General features: G+C 40.1%; 1 non-coding gene across 1 annotated transcript; it reads right to left on the reverse strand.

Moving 5' to 3' along the window:
* Positions 1 to 12,379: 12,379 nt before the first annotated feature.
* On the reverse strand, positions 12,380 to 12,487 carry LOC130956710 (small nucleolar RNA R71). Its single transcript, XR_009077193.1, has one exon. It is a non-coding gene; the product is annotated as a small nucleolar RNA R71 (small nucleolar RNA).
* Positions 12,488 to 16,018: the final 3,531 nt, after the last annotated feature.

Below are 16,018 nucleotides of genomic sequence, written 5' to 3' on the forward strand. Positions count from 1 at the left end.
TACATAGGTGAACCTTATGGAAACACCTATAACTCATCATGGAGAAATCATCCAAATTTCTCATGGAAGGATCAACAAAAACCTCAACAAGGTTTTAACAATGGTGGACGCAATAGGCTGGGCAATAGCAAGCCATATCCATCATCTTCTCAGCAACAGACAGAGAATTCTGAACAAAACACTTCTAATTTAGCCAATGTAGTCTCTGATCTATCAAAGGCCACTTTCAGTTTCATGAATGAAACAAGATCCTCCATTAGAAATTTGGAGGCACAAGTGGGCCAGCTGAGTAAGAAAGTCATTGAAACTCCTCCCAGTATTCTCCCAAGTAATACAGAAGAGAATCCAAAAGGAGAGTGCAAAGCCATTGACATAGTCAATATGGCCGAATGCACAAGGGAGGAGAAGGACGAAAATCCTAGTGAGGAAGACCTCCTGGGACGTCTCTCAAACAAGAAGGAGTTTCCTATTAAGGATCCAGAGGAATCTGAGGCTCATACAGAGACCATAGAGATTCCATTGAATCTCCTTCTGCCATTCATGAGCTCTGAAGACTATTCATACTCTGAAGAGGATGAAGATGTAATTGGAGAGCAAGTTGCTCAATATTTAGGAGCTATCATGAAGCTGAATGCCAAGTTGTTTGGTAATGAGACTTGGGAAAGTGAACCTCCCTTGCTCATTAATGAACTGGATACATGGATTCAGAAAATTCTACCTCAAAAGAAACAAGATCCTGGCAAGTTCTTAATACCTTGTACCATAGGCACCATGATCTTTGAAAAAGCTCTGTGTGATCTGGGGTCAGGGATAAATCTAATGCCACTCTCTGTAATGGAGAAGCTGGGGATCATTGAGGTACAACCTGCCTTGTTCTCATTACAACTGGCTGACAAGTCATTGAGACAAGCCTATGGAATAGTAGAGGACGTGCTAGTAAAGGTTGAAGGCCTTTACATCCCTGCTGATTTCATAATCTTAGACACTAGGAAGGAAGAGGATGATTGCATCATCCTTGGAAGACCTTTCTTAGCCACAGCAGAAGCTGTGATAGATGTCAACAGAGGAGAATTAGTCCTTCAATTGAAGGGGGAATACCTTGTGTTTAAGGCACATGGCCATCCCTCTGTGACAAAAGAGAGTAAGCATGAAGAGCTTCTCTCAGTTCAGAGTCAAGAAGAGCCCCCACAGTCAAACTCTAAGTTTGGTGTTGTGAGGCCACAACCAAACTCTAAGTTTGGTGTTAAGATCCCATATCCAAACTCTAAGTTTGGTGTGGACAACTATACAACATTGACCTGATCACCTTGTGGCCCCATGAGAGCCACTGTCAAGCTATTGACATGAAAGAAGCGCTTGTTGGGAGGCAACCCAATTTTATTTATCTAATTTTTATTCTATTTTATTGTTATTTTGTGTTTTATTAGGTACATGATCATGAGGAGTCACGAAAAAAATCAAAAAAAATTAAAAACAGAGTCAAAAACAGCAGAAAAAAAATTTTCACCCTGGAGGACGCACAGGCTGGCGTTCAACGCCAGTAAAATGCATCTGGCTGGCGTTCAACGCCAGAACAGAGCACCATTCTGGCGCTGAACGCCAAAAACAAGCAACATCCTGGCGTTGAACGCCAGGAATGTGCCTAGAGGAGAAAAGCTGGCGCTGAACGCCAGTAACAAGCATGAAACTGGCGTTCAACGCCAGAAACATGCATTACATGGGCGTTGAACGCCCAGAACGTGCATCAATGAGCGTTTAAACGCCAGAATGATGTGCAAAGGCATTTTACATGTCTATTTGGTGCAGGGATGGAATTCCTTGACACCTCAGGATCTGTGGACCCCACAGGATCACCTCAGGATCTGTGAAACTCACAGGATCCCAACCTACCTCGCCCTCTCTCTCTCCATTCATGGTCATCCCTTCTGTTTTTCACCACCTACATCTATCCACTCTTCCCCATACACCCCACCTACCTTTACAATTCAACTTCTCTTTCCCACCCAATCCCACCCATATAGCCGAATCCATCTCCTCCATTTTCTTCTTCTTCTTCTTCTTCTTCTTCTTCTCTTCTTTCTTCTCTTGCTCGAGGGCGAGCAATATTTTAAGTTTGGTGTGGTAAAAGCATAGCTTTTTTGCTTCTCCATTACCATTAATGGCACCTAAAGCCAGAGAAACCTCAAAGGGAAGACAAAAATATAAGCCGTCATAGCTCAGTGGTAGAACATGTGACTGCAAATCAAGAGATCCCTGAGATACCTCAGGGGATAAGTTGTCCTCCACACAAATATTGGAAGCAACTAAGGGGAAGAACACCAAAATTACTAGGAATCAAGCAACAAAGGCAAGGAAGGGATAGAGAAGAGCTTAAGGACATTGTTGGACCTTCAAGAAGAAGACGCCACTAAAGGTGGATTCATTCCTTGTTCTTTATTTCTTTCTGTTTTTCGGTTTTTAATATTGTGTTTATCTATGTTTTGTGTCTTTATTTCATGATCATTAGTATGTAACCATGCCTTAAAGCTATGAATAAATTCCATTAATCCTTCACCTCTCTTAAAAGAAAAATGTTTTAATTCAAAAGAACAAGAAGTACATGAATTTCGAATTTATCCTTGAATTTAATTTAATTATATTGATGTGGTGACAATACTTTTTGTTTTCTGAATGAATGCTTGAACAGTGCATATGTCTTTTGATCTTGTTGTTTATGAATGTTAAAATTGTTGGCTCTTGAAAGAATGATGAACAAAGAGAAATGTTATTGAGGATCTGAAAAATCATGAAATTGATTCTTGAAGCAAGAAAAAGCAGTGAATAGCAAAAGCTTGCGAAAAAAAAAAGAAAAAAAATGGCGAAAAAAAAAATTAGAAAAAAAAAAGAAGAAGAAGGAGCAGTAGAAAAAGCCAATAAGCCCTTAAAACTAAAAGACAAGGGTAAAAAGGATCCAAGGCTTTGAGCATCAATGGATAGGAGGGCCCAAGGAAATAAAATCCAGGCCTAAGCGGCTAAATCAAGCTGTCCCTAACCATGTGCTTGTGTCATGAAGGTCCAAGTGAAAAGCTTGAGACTGAGTGGTTAAAGTCGTGATCCAAAGCAAAAGAGTGTGCTTAAGAGCTCTGGACACCACTAACTGGGGACTCTAGCAAAGCTGAGTCACAATCTGAAAAGGTTCACCCAGCTATGTGTCTGTGGCATTTATGTATCCGGTGGTAATACTGGAAAACAAAATGCTTAGGGCCACGGCCAAGACTCATAAGTAGCTGTGTTCAAGAATCAACATGCTTAACTAGGAAAATCAATAACACTATCCAAAATTCTAAGTTCCTAAGAGACGCCAATCACTCTAAACTACAAAGGAAAAAGTGAGATGCCAAAACTGTTCAGAAGCAAAAAGCTACAAGTCCTGCTCATCTAATTAGAATTAATATTCATTGATATTTTGGAATTTATAGTATATTCTCTTCTTTTTATCCTATTTGATTTTCAGTTGCTTGGGGACAAGCAACAATTTAAGTTTGGTGTTGTGATGAGCGGATAATTTATACGCTTTTTGGCATTGTTTTTAGGTAGTTTTTAGTAAGTTCAAGCTACTTTTAGGGATGTTTTCATTAGTTTTTATGTTAAATTCACATTTCTGGACTTTACTATGAGTTTGTGTGTTTTTCTGTGATTTCAGGAAATTTCTGGCTGAAATTGAGGGATTTGAGCAAAACTCTGAAAAAGGCTGACAAAAGGACTGCTGATGCTGTTGGAATCTGACCTCCCTGCACTCAAAATGGATTTTCTGGAGCTACAGAACTCCAAATGGCGCGCTCTCAACGGCGTTGGAAAGTAGACATCCAGAGCTTTCCAGCAATATATAATAGTCCATACTTTATTCGGAAATTGACGACGTAACTTGAAGTTGAACGCCAAGTACATGCTGCTGTCTGGAGTTAAACGCCAGAAAAACGTCATGATCCGGAGTTGAACGCCCAAAACACGTCATAACTCGGAGTTCAACTCCAAGAGAAGCCTCAGCTCGTGGATTGATCAAGCTCAGCCCAAACATACACCAAGTGGGCCCCGGAAGTGGATTTATGCATCAATTACTTACTCATGTAAACCCTAGGAGCTAGTTTATTATAAATAGAACATTTAACTAATGTATTTGACATCTTTTGATCACTTTAGATCTTAGGATCAGATCTTTGAACGCATAGTTCTTAGACCATGGGGGCTGGCTATTTGGCCATGCCTGAACCTTTTACTTATATATTTTCAACGGTGGAGTTTCTGCACACCATAGATTAAGGGTGTGGAGCTCTGCTGTACCTCAAGTATTAATGCAATTCTATTTTCTTTTATTCAATTCTATCTTATTCTTATTCCAAGATATTCATTCGCACCCAAGAACATGATGAATGTGATGATTAGATAACCCTCATTATCATTCTCACTTATGAACGCACGTGATTGACAACCACTTCCATTCTACATGCAACAGAGCTTAAATGTGTATTTCTTAGATTCCCCAACAGAATCTTCGTGGTATAAGCTAGATAGATGGCAGCATTTATGAGGATCCGGAAAGTCTCACCTTGTCTGTGGTATTCCGAGTAGGATCCTGGGAATCCGGAAGGTCTAACCTTGTCTGTGGTATTCCGAGTAGGATTCCGGTAATGAATGACTGTGACGTGCTTCAAACTCGCAAGTGCTGGGCGTTAGTGACAGACGCAAAAGAATCAAGGGATTTTATTCCAGTAGGAGCGGGAACCAACCAGTGATTAGCCGTGCTGTGACAGAGTGCGTGAGCGTAGTTTTCACTGCGAGGATGGGATGTAGCCATCAACCATGGGTGATGCCTCCAGACGATTAGCCATGCGAGTGACAGCCGCAGAGGACCATTTTCCCGAGAGGATTGAAAGTAGCCACCGCTGATGGTGAACCCCTATACACAGCTTGCCATGGAAAGGAGTAAGAAGGATTGAGTTGAAGCAGTAGGAGAGCAGGCGTCCTTGAGCCATACAGCATCTCCATGCGCTTATCTGAAATTCCCACCAATGAATCTGCATAAGTATTCTATCCCTTTTATTATTTCTTCTTTTTATATAATTTTTGAAACCCATAACTTTTTAATCTGCCTAACTGAGATTTACAAGGTGACCATAGCTTGCTTCATACCAACAATCTCTGTGGGATCGACCCTTACTCACGTAAGGTTTATTACTTGGACGACCCAGTACACTTGCTGGTTAGTTGAACGGAGTTGTGAATTCAACCAGTGCCGTGATAATGATCTCTCTCACAAAAATTTTTGTGTACATACTAAAGAGCCAATATTGTTGATCACAATTTCGTCCACCACCAGTCCCCAAATCCCTTTTCCATTCAAGCAATTTATATTTCTTGCACTTTAAGTTACCGCAATTTACATTTCTTGCACTTTAAGTTTCAGTCATTTAATTTCTTGCTCTTTAAGATTCAGCTCTTTTACTTTCAATTTTCTTTAATTTCTGCAATTCTTCCCTTCCCCTTTACATTTTTTGTTATTTACTTACTGTTGGATACAAAATCACTCAACCAATACTTGATTCGCTTGACTAAATCAACCACTAAACCAAAATTGCTCAATCCTTCAATCCCTGTGGGATCGACCTCACTCATGTGAGTTATTATTACTTGATGCGACCCGGTACACTTGCCGGTGAGTTTTGTGTTGGATCGTTTTCCACACATCAAGTTTTTGGCGCCGTTGCCGGGGATTGAATTAGATTGACAATGATTAAGTAAGGTGTTGGTCTAGATTAAGCATTTTTTTCTTTTTAACTAAGCACATTAACTGTTTGACACATTGTGTCACCTAACCCTCTAACCACATTCTAGCATTAGAATGTCCATGTTTCATTTGGTTTGTTTGTGATTCTTGCAATTCATGGATGCTGAGGTGCGTGAAGAGGGAGTGAGCAACAATACCCAGCCTGCAAGAAGGGTGTTGGCCTCTTACACTATCCCCAATGCAAGAAACTGCGGGAGTAGCATACTCACTCCTAACGTTCATGCAAATAATTTTGAGTTGAAGCTTCAACTTATCACTCTGGTGCAGAACAATTGCTCCTATGGAGGAAGTCCACTTGAAGATCCAAACCAACACTTATCCATCTTCCTCAGGATTTGTGAAACTGTCAAAACAAGTGGTGTGCATCCAGACATCTACAAGCTACTGCTGTTTCCATTCTCTCTGAAGGATAAGGCCACTCAATGGCTAGAGACATTTCCCAAAGAAAGCATCAATAATTGGGAAGACTTAGTGAGCAAATTCCTAGCCAAGTTCTATCCTCCCCAAAGGATTATCAAGCTGAAAACAGAGGTGCAAACATTCATTCAAATGGATGGAGAGTCGCTGTATGATGCCTGGGAGAGATACAAGGCCTTAATCAGGAAATGTCCCCCAGAAATGTTTAGTGAGTGGGATAGACTCCAAAACTTCTATGAAGGGTTAACCCAGAAAGCTCAAGAAGCATTAGATCATTCAGCAGGAGGCTCATTGTAGCTAATGAAGACAGCAGAGGAAGCCTAAAACCTCATAGACATGGTGGCAAATAATCAATATTTCTTTGCTCATCAAAGACAACGCCAACCAGCCCAGAGAAGGGATGTGCTGGAGCTTGAAGGTGTTGACGTTCTCTTGGCACAAAACAAACAGATGCATCAACAGCTTCAGCAACAAATAGAAATGATGGCCAAGAAAATTGATGGACTGCAAGGTGTTGCAGTAAACACACAACGCCAATCTCAAACCTCACATGCGTGGAATCTATCTGAAGAAAATTTTGGGACATTCAATTTTGAGCAACAAAGCCCTGAGCAGGTGCAATGCATGAACAACACTTCAAGTTCATTTCAACACAATTTTCATGGTGATGCACACAAGACACCTTGGAAGACTCATTCTAATTCAAAGTGGGGTGAGCATCAGAATCAAGGACAAAGGGACTTCAACTCTGGCAGCCTCAGCAACACAAGCAACCATAACCATTCATCCAATAATACTAACCAATTCAAAAATTCACAAAACACATATCACCAACCCCATAATAACTCACAAAACCACCAGAATAACTTTTCCACATCCACATCCCACCCACAAAGTACCCCCACAATTAATTCAAACAACTTCCAACAACAACCATCTCATTTCACACAACCACAACCAAATCCAGACTCTCAAAAAATCTCAAGTCTAGAGAAAATGATGGAGAAACTCATGAAAAATCAAGAGATGGCAAGACAAGATCAGGAAGCTGCAAGGAAAGATCAGACCCTGGCATTCAAAAACCAAGAGACCTCAATCAGAAACCTTGAGAGACACATGGGGCAAATGGCTAAGCAAATTTCAGAAATGGATGAGAAGAGAGCGAATGCCTTCCCCAATGTCACTGAAGAACACCCAAGGGACAAAGGAAAAGCCACAAAATGGGAGGAGTGCAAAGCAATCACAGTGGGAAGTGAGAAGACTATGAAGAAGGAAGCCATCAATCAGGACAAACATAATAGAGAAGTTCCACAAGAAGAGACAGAGGGGAAAAGTAAAGAGGATCAAGAAACCAAAAATGTACAAATTTCAAAGGGATACAAGAACACCCTTGAATCACAACTACAAGAGAAGAGGAAAGGAGTGAATCCTTATGTCCCCAAACTTCCATACCCTCAGAGGTTTAAAAAAGAAAATGAGGATAAGCAATACTCAAAATTTCTGGACAAATTCAAGACACTCAGCATCAATATTCCTTGCTTGGAAGCACTTGAACAGATGCCACTATATGCCAAATTCATGAAGGAAGTATTGACAAAGAAAAGATCCCTGAAGGAAGGACAGATTGTTGAGATGACAAAGGAATGTAGTGCTATCCTCCAAAGAGAGTTGCCAGAGAAGAAAGATGATCTTGGGAGTTTTTACATACCTTGCACCATAGGAAACATAACAATTGAGAAGTTATTCTGTGACCTCGGTGCAAGCATAAACTTGATACCTTTTTCTCTAATGAGGAAACTTAAAATTTCTGAGCTGAAGTCCACACGAATAGTTCTCCAAATGGCTGACAAATCCACTAAGCAAGCACTGGGAGTTGTGGAGAATGTGTTGGTAAAAGTGGGAAAATTCTTTCTCCCTGCTGACTTTGTTATCTCAGATATAGAAGAGGACCCTGACACTCCCATCATCTTGGGAAGGCCTTTCCTAGCTACGGGCAGAGCATTGATAGATGTGGAAAAAGGGGAATTGTTGCTGAGAGTGCATGATGAGCATCTAGCATTCCATGTTTTTAAAATCTTGCATGAACCCATTCAAGAAGAAGATTTTATGAAGGATAAGGCCAGAGATCAAAGTTTGAAGGAGGCAGTCAATGAGTTAACTCCAAGACTCCTAAATCCATGCTTGAAAGCAGTAGAAATGGTGCAACAAACCAAAGAAGTCAAAGAGGAACTAGATCCAAAACCCCCAGATGAGAAATTCAGCATCCCAGATAAAGAACCACCAAGGCAGGGAGTATCTCTTGAGAAAGAAAAGAAGAAGAGGCCAAGAGGGTGGAGAAATAAGAAGATCCCTACTGAAGGCTTTTCACCAGGGGATAAAGTGGTGTTAAACACCCAACCAATGAAGGTGTCTCCACAATTATCTGAATACTACACTATGAATCGGGTCCTTTCACTTGAACACCTAGAGATCATCAAATAGGAGACTGGAAGGAAGTTCACAATAAGAGGTGAAAAGCTGAGGCACTATGATTTTCAGCCTCCATGATCAAAGAATGGAGGATGTCAAGCTAATGACAATAAAGAAGCGCTTGTTGGGAGGTAACCTAACCTGAGGTAGTTTTCTTTTCATAGCTTTTTCAATAAAAATGTTGAATAATTGGTATGCATTGCAAGGAGCTAAGTTTGGTGTTGCACACCAAAACAATTCAAGTGAGAATGAAGGATTCTAAGTTTGGTGTTCCACCAAAATCTCATTTAAAAGAACATTCTCACTTCCTGCACAAGGCTAGCTCCAAGTAATCAGACAAATTATTCAACTATTTAACTACTTTTTAGCTTTAATTCCATAACCTTTAGCAAGGACACAAGGTTTCACATATGGTTAACTTGTTGCATCAGAAAGAGTGGCAAGGAACTAAGTTTGGTGTTCACACACCAAAGTAAGTTCAAAAAGCCATAATCATTTTTAGACTAACCAATTGCACAAAGGCTTGTGAAGCAAGCAACCTTTGAGAATTATGCAGGACATTAGTCAACCATTGAAGATACTGTGCATCTTAACTCAAAGAAAACACAACAGAAGGAAGAATAAAAGGGCTGCAACTTCAAAGGTTGTATCTAAACTTAATCCTTGCTGCTATAAATTGTTTTGAATCTGGGAACCCTTATATATCTTGCTAAAGTGTTTATCTAGTTGCAAGTGGAATTGTTTGTTAAGTATGCTGATCTGTATAATGCTTGTCATCCATCACTTAGCTTTGAATTTTGTTTTGTTTCCCATATGCCTGAATAAAAGAGAAATGTTTGAATTAGAAAGTAAATATCCAATGTTGCATAAATTAGAATGGAAGTTAATGGTGGTATATGTGTTTGATTAAATACATAACTCATGAAATAATTGCTGCATGATGTCATTTTCATTGAAGTGTGAGCTAGCTTGCTGTCATAAAGGTTCCTATCAGTAAAGAAAAAATTCCTTGAGAACAAAATAAAACAAAAAAGAAAAGGAAAAAGAAAAAGCCAATGTGGCAAGAAAAATAAAAAATAAAGGCTGGGCACCAATAGCTTGGACCCTAGGACACATGCCTGTGGTGTTCTTGTACTAGGATATGCTTGGATAAGTAAATTCTAAGGGGTATTTCAAAACCTGGCCACTTAGATCAACTGATTTGGGATGGCCAATTGAAAGTCCACAATAAAGAGCAACCTAGATACAGAACATTTAGTTATCCAAAGAGATGCTGGGCATCAATGATCCTAGGAGGAAATAGTGAGCCATGTGTCTGTGGTGGAGAGATGTTGAGTAAGAATAAGGCCAAAGGCTATTACAACATTTGACACCAAGCCTTCAAAGAATAATAAGCTTGTTAAGAAAAATGAGAAAAGAAAAGTTAGCAAGGGAGCAAGTAAAAAAATAGACCTTATAACAGCAAGCTTAGTAAGCCTTTGAGAAAAAGTGTATACTATGTAACAGCAACAATAACTGAGTTATCATTATCTGCATAAAAACTCCATGAATCAAGTTCTGCTATATGCCTAATAAGGATATGTTTGCTCTTCTTGTTCATTTCATTTTCTCTTAGTTTTGATGCTTGCTTGGGGACAAGCAAGAATTAAGTTTGGTGTTGTGATGACAGGTCATCATATACCCATTTTTCAAGCTAATTTCACTTGTTTTACTAGTTTTTATGCACTTTCTTGCATCCTAAGTAAGTAATTTGGAATGAAAATGCATAACTTCTTTAAATCAAACAACCACCATTAAATTGATGCTAAATCATGAGGTTTAAGCTAAATTTAATTGATTTTTAATTGATTTATAAACCTTGTGAAATTGGAGATACTTTGATTGGTTGTTTTGGTTTCTTATAGGTGAAGAAAGGAAGAAAAAAAGAGGAAGCGCGGCTTAAGAAAGCGTGGCCCAAGGAAAAAAAGAATGTGGCGCATGGAAGGGAGGAAGCTACACTGCCCTCCAGGAGAGCACACTGCCCTCTAGGAGAGCAGCATAGTGAACCAAGCTTCCAAAGAAATTCTGCCCTGCCCTCTTCAAGAGCAATATCGGGCTCATCAAAGAAATAAATTCAAGGAAAAAGCTTACCAATGCTTGCCACAAGGTTCGAACTCATGAGCAAGGGGGAGTGGGGGAGCGCTACTCACAAAGGAAAATAAGCCAAAAATTGGCCAAAATCCTCCCAGCCAGTCTCGAACACGGAAGCTTCACTAAGAAAGCAAGGAAGCTGCTCCACTTGAGCGCTACCCTGATGATATCCAAGACTTGGCACGTGAAATATTTCAAACGCACCATGACGCACACTGCCCTGCTCTCCGCAAGGGCAGGGCAGCATCCTGATGCTACACACTTAGAGTGCATGCACAATTTCCCTGCTCTGCCCTCCACAAGGGCAGGGCAGCCTCCTGGGAGCTACTTTCTTCATGGGCTGAAATTGAATTAAAAATCCAATTTAATTCATTTCTTCACCAAATCAAAAGCCCATCCAAATTCCAAAATCCAAGAATAGAAAGTGTATAAATAGGAGTTAGTTTGATGTAATTACGACCTTTTACCTTTACTTTGATTTTTCTTTTTACTTTTGAATTAAGAGCTTCTTTTGATTTGGAATTTTGAGAGCTAGGAACTGAGATTTCAGGGAATTAGGGAGGAGAATTGATCTCTCTTCTTCCTCGTTCTTGCTGGAGCATTTTTACTTTTCTCGTTTGAGTCTTGGGTGTGAAGAATTGAGGAATTTCTGTCTCAATCTCCATTCAAGATCTCTTGAATTCCTCTTCTGCATAATTGAGCTAAACTTCATCTTCTTACTGCTGCTGAGCTAAATTCCATTTCCTTACTGCTTCAATCTTCAATTTCTCTTTAATTGCTTTGTGAATTTGGATCTGGGAAGGCAAGTGAGATCTAGACTTTGCTATCTAGTCTCTGGAGTCCTGAGATCCCATTTTCCTTTTGGTTCTTCTGTTGAACCACTACTGCAATTTAGTTTCTATTTTCTGTTTGATATCTAGTTGAATTCAAATCATCTCTTGCTTTGATAATTGTTGCAAATTTAATTTCCCTTTGCTTGAGTTCTGAAATCCCAGTCCCCAAATCCCTTTTCCATTCAAGCAATTTATATTTCTTGCACTTTAAGTTACCGTAATTTACATTTCTTGCACTTTAAGTTTCAGTCATTTAATTTCTTGCTCTTTATGATTCAGCTCTTTTACTTTCAGTTTTCTTTAATTTCTGCAATTCTTCCCTTCCCCTTTACATTTTCTGTTATTTACTTACTGTTGGATACAAAATCACTCAACCAATACTTGATTCGCTTGACTAAATCAACCACTAAACCAAAATTGCTCAATCCTTCAATCCCTGTGGGATCGACCTCACTCATGTGAGTTATTATTACTTGATGCAACCCGATACACTTGCCGGTGAGTTTTGTGTTGGATCGTTTTCCACACATCAACTGTTAAGACTAATGGAGTAGATCCTGAAGTCTACAGGCTTATACTTTTCCCTTTTGCTGTAAGAGACAGAGCTAGAGTATGGTTGGACTCTCAACCTAAAGACAGCCTGAACTCTTGGGATAAGCTGGTCACGGCTTTCTTAGCCAAGTACTTTCCTCCTCAAAAGCTGAGCAAGCTTAGAGCTGATGTTCAAACCTTCAGACAGAAAGAAGGTGAATCCCTCTATGAAGCTTGGGAAAGATACAAACAGTTGACCAAAAAGTGTCCTTCTGACATGCTTTCAGAATGGACCATCCTGGATATATTCTATGATGGTCTGTCTGAATTGTCTAAGATGTCATTGGACCATTCTGCAGGTAGATCTATTCACCTAAAGAAAACGCCTGCAGAAGCTCAGGAACTCATTGACATGGTTGCAAATAACCAGTTCATGTACACTTCTGAAAGGAATCCTGTGTGTAATGGGACGCCTCAAAGGAAGGGAGTTCTTGAAATTGATGCTCTGAATGCCATATTGGCTCAGAACAAAATGTTGACTCAGCAAGTCAACATGATTTCTCAGAGTCTGAATGCATTACAAAATACATCCAATAGTACTAAAGAGGTATCTTCTGAAGAAGAAGCCTATGATCCTGAGAACCCTGCAATGGCAGATGTGAATTACATGGGTGAAGCCTATGGAAATACCTATAATCTCTCATGGAGAAATCATCCAAATTTCTCATGGAAGGATCAACAAAAGCCTCAACAAGGCTTTAATAATGGTGGAAGAAACAGGTTTAGCAATAGCAAGCCTTTTCCATCATCTTCTCAGCAACAGACAGGAAATTCTGAGCAGAACCTCTCTAGATTAGCAAACATAGTCTTTGATCTATCTAAGGCCACTTTGAGTTTCATGCATGAAACAAGGTCCTCCATTAAAAATTTGGAGGCACAAGTGGGTCAGCTGAGTAAGAAAATCACTGAAACTCCTCCTAGTACTCTCCCAAGCAATACAGAAGAGAACCCAAAAAGAGAGTACAAGGCCATTGATATTATCAAATTGGCTGAATCTAAAGAGGAAGAGGAGGACGTGAATCCCAGTGAGGAAGACCTCCTAGGACATCCTCCAGACAGAAAGGAGTTCCTTATTGAGGACCTAAAGGAATCTGAGGCTCATATAGAGACCATAGAGATTCCATTGAACTTCCTTCTGCCATTCATGAGCTTTGAGAACTATTCTTCCTCTGAAGAGGATGAAGATGTAACTGAAGAGCAAGTTGCTCAATATCTAGGAGCCATCATGAAGCTGAATGCCAAGTTGTTTGGTAATGAGACTTGGGAAGATGAATCTCCCTTGCTCATTAGTGAACTAAATACATGGGTTCAGCAAACTTTACCTCAAAAGAAACAAGATCCTAGTAAATTCTTAATACCCTGTACCATAGGCACCATGACCTTTGAGAAAGCTCTGTGTGACCTGGGGTCAGGTATAAATCTTATGCCACTCTCTGTAATGGAAAAACTGGGGATCTTTGAGGTACAAGCTGCAAGAATCTCATTAGAGATGGCAGACAAGTCAATAAAACAAGCTTATGGATTGGTAGAGGACGTGTTGATAAAGGATAAAGGCCTTTACATCCATGCTGATTTCATAATCTTAGACACTAGGAAGGAGGAGAATGAATCCATCATTCTTGGAAGACCCTTCCTAGCCACAGCAGGAGCTGTAATTGATGTTGACTGATGAGCGGATAATTTGTATGCTTTTTGGCATTGTTTTTAGTATGTTTTTAGTATGATTTAGTTAGTTTTTAGTATATTTTTATTAGTTTTTAGTTAAAATTCACTTTTCTGGACTTTACTATGAGTTTGTGTGTTTTTCTGTGATTTCAGGTATTTTCTGGCTGAAATTGAGGGACCTGAGCAAAAATCTGATCCAGAGACTCAAAAGGACTGCAGATGCTGTTGGATTCTGACCTCCCTGCACTCGAAGTGGATTTTCTGGAGCTACAGAAGCCCAATTGGCGCGCTCTCAACGGCGTTGGAAAGTAGACATCCTGGGCTTTCCAGCAATATATAATAGTCCATACTTTGCCCAAGATTTGATGGCCCAAACCGGCGTTCAAAGTCACATCAAGAAATTCCAGCGTTAAACGCCGGAACTGGCACCTAATTGGGAGTTAAACGCCCAAACTGGCACTAAAGCTGGCGTTTAACTCCAAGGAGAGTCTCTACACGAAAAAGCTTCATTGCTCAGCCCAAGCACACACCAAGTGGGCCCGGAAGTGGATTTTTATGTCATTTACTCATCTATGTACTAGTTTTCTATAAGTAGGACCTTTTACTATTGTATTTAGGGAGACTTTTGGTAGCTATCTTTGTTTTATGCTATCTTAGATCATTGGGAGGCTGGCCATTCGGCCATGCCTAGACCTTGTTCTTATGTATTTTCAACGGTGGAGTTTCTACACACCATAGATTAAGGTGTGGAGCTCTGCTGTACCTCGAGTATTAATGCAATTACTATTGTTCTTCCATTCAATTCCACTTGTTCTTTGTCCAAGATATCACTTGTTCTTCAACTTGATGAAGGTGATGATTGACGCCCATCACCATTCTCACTCATGAACAAGGTGACTGACAACCATTCTTGTTCTACAAGCATCTGAGGCTTAGTGAATATCTCTTGGATTCCTGATTGCACGATGCATGGTTGATCGCCTGACAACCGAGTGCTCGCCTGACAAACGAGCCAACCATTCCGTGAGATCAGAATCTTCGTGGTATAGGCAAGAACTGATGGCAGCATTCAAGAGAATCCGGAAGGTCTAACCTTGTCTGTGGTATTCTGAGTAGGATTCAATGACTGAATGACTGTGACGTGCTTTAAACTCCTAGCAGGCTAGGGCGTTAGTGACAGACGCAAAAGTATCAATGGATATTATTCCGGCCTGACCGAGAACCGACAGCTGAATTCCGCTATGCCGTGACAGGACATATGCAATCGCTTTCACTGAGAGGATGGGAGGTAGCCACTGACAATGGTGAAACCCTACACAAGCTTGCCATGGAAAGGAGTAAGAAGGATTGGATGAAGGCAGTAGGAAAGCAGAGAAACGGAAGGGAAGGCATCTTCATACGCTTGTCTGAAGCTCTTACACCAATGATATACATAAGTATCACTATCTTTATCTTTATATTATTTTCGTTCATCATCATATACAATTGAGTTTGCCTGACTAAGATTTACAAGATGACCATAGCTTGCTTCAATGCTAACAATCTCCGTGGGATCGACCCTTACTCACGTAAGGTATTACTTGGACGACCCAGTGCACTTGCTGGTTAGTTGTGCGAAGTTGTGTAATTCCATGGAATTGAACCACCAAGTTTTTGGAGTTCATGACCAGGGATTATGAGAGTTGTGAAAAGTATTGTTCACAATTTTGCGCACCAAGTTTTTGGCGCTGTTGCCGGGGATTGTTCAAGTTTTGAGCAAGCTTTTGGTAACAATGCCTGGGATTGTTCTAGTTTGGACAACTGACGGTTCATCTTGTTGCTTAGATTAGGTATTTATTTTTTTCGAAATTCTTGAAGATGAATTCTAGAGTTTCATGATGATTTGTTGAAATCTGGCTGGCTGAGAAGCCATGTCTAATCTGATTGGACCGAGGTTTCAACTTATCACCACAAGAGCTTGTTGATTTTAATCAATCTTGCTTTTGGAGCGGTGATCTGCTAAGACTTGGCTGACCTTTGGTCATGTCTAGTGTTTTAGACCGAAGCTTTCTTTGAAAGCTTGGCTGGTTGAGAAGCCATGTCTAATTCC

The sequence above is a fragment of the Arachis stenosperma genome, chromosome 1, assembly GCF_014773155.1.
Source record: "Arachis stenosperma cultivar V10309 chromosome 1, arast.V10309.gnm1.PFL2, whole genome shotgun sequence".
NCBI classification, from domain to species: Eukaryota; Viridiplantae; Streptophyta; class Magnoliopsida; order Fabales; family Fabaceae; genus Arachis; species Arachis stenosperma.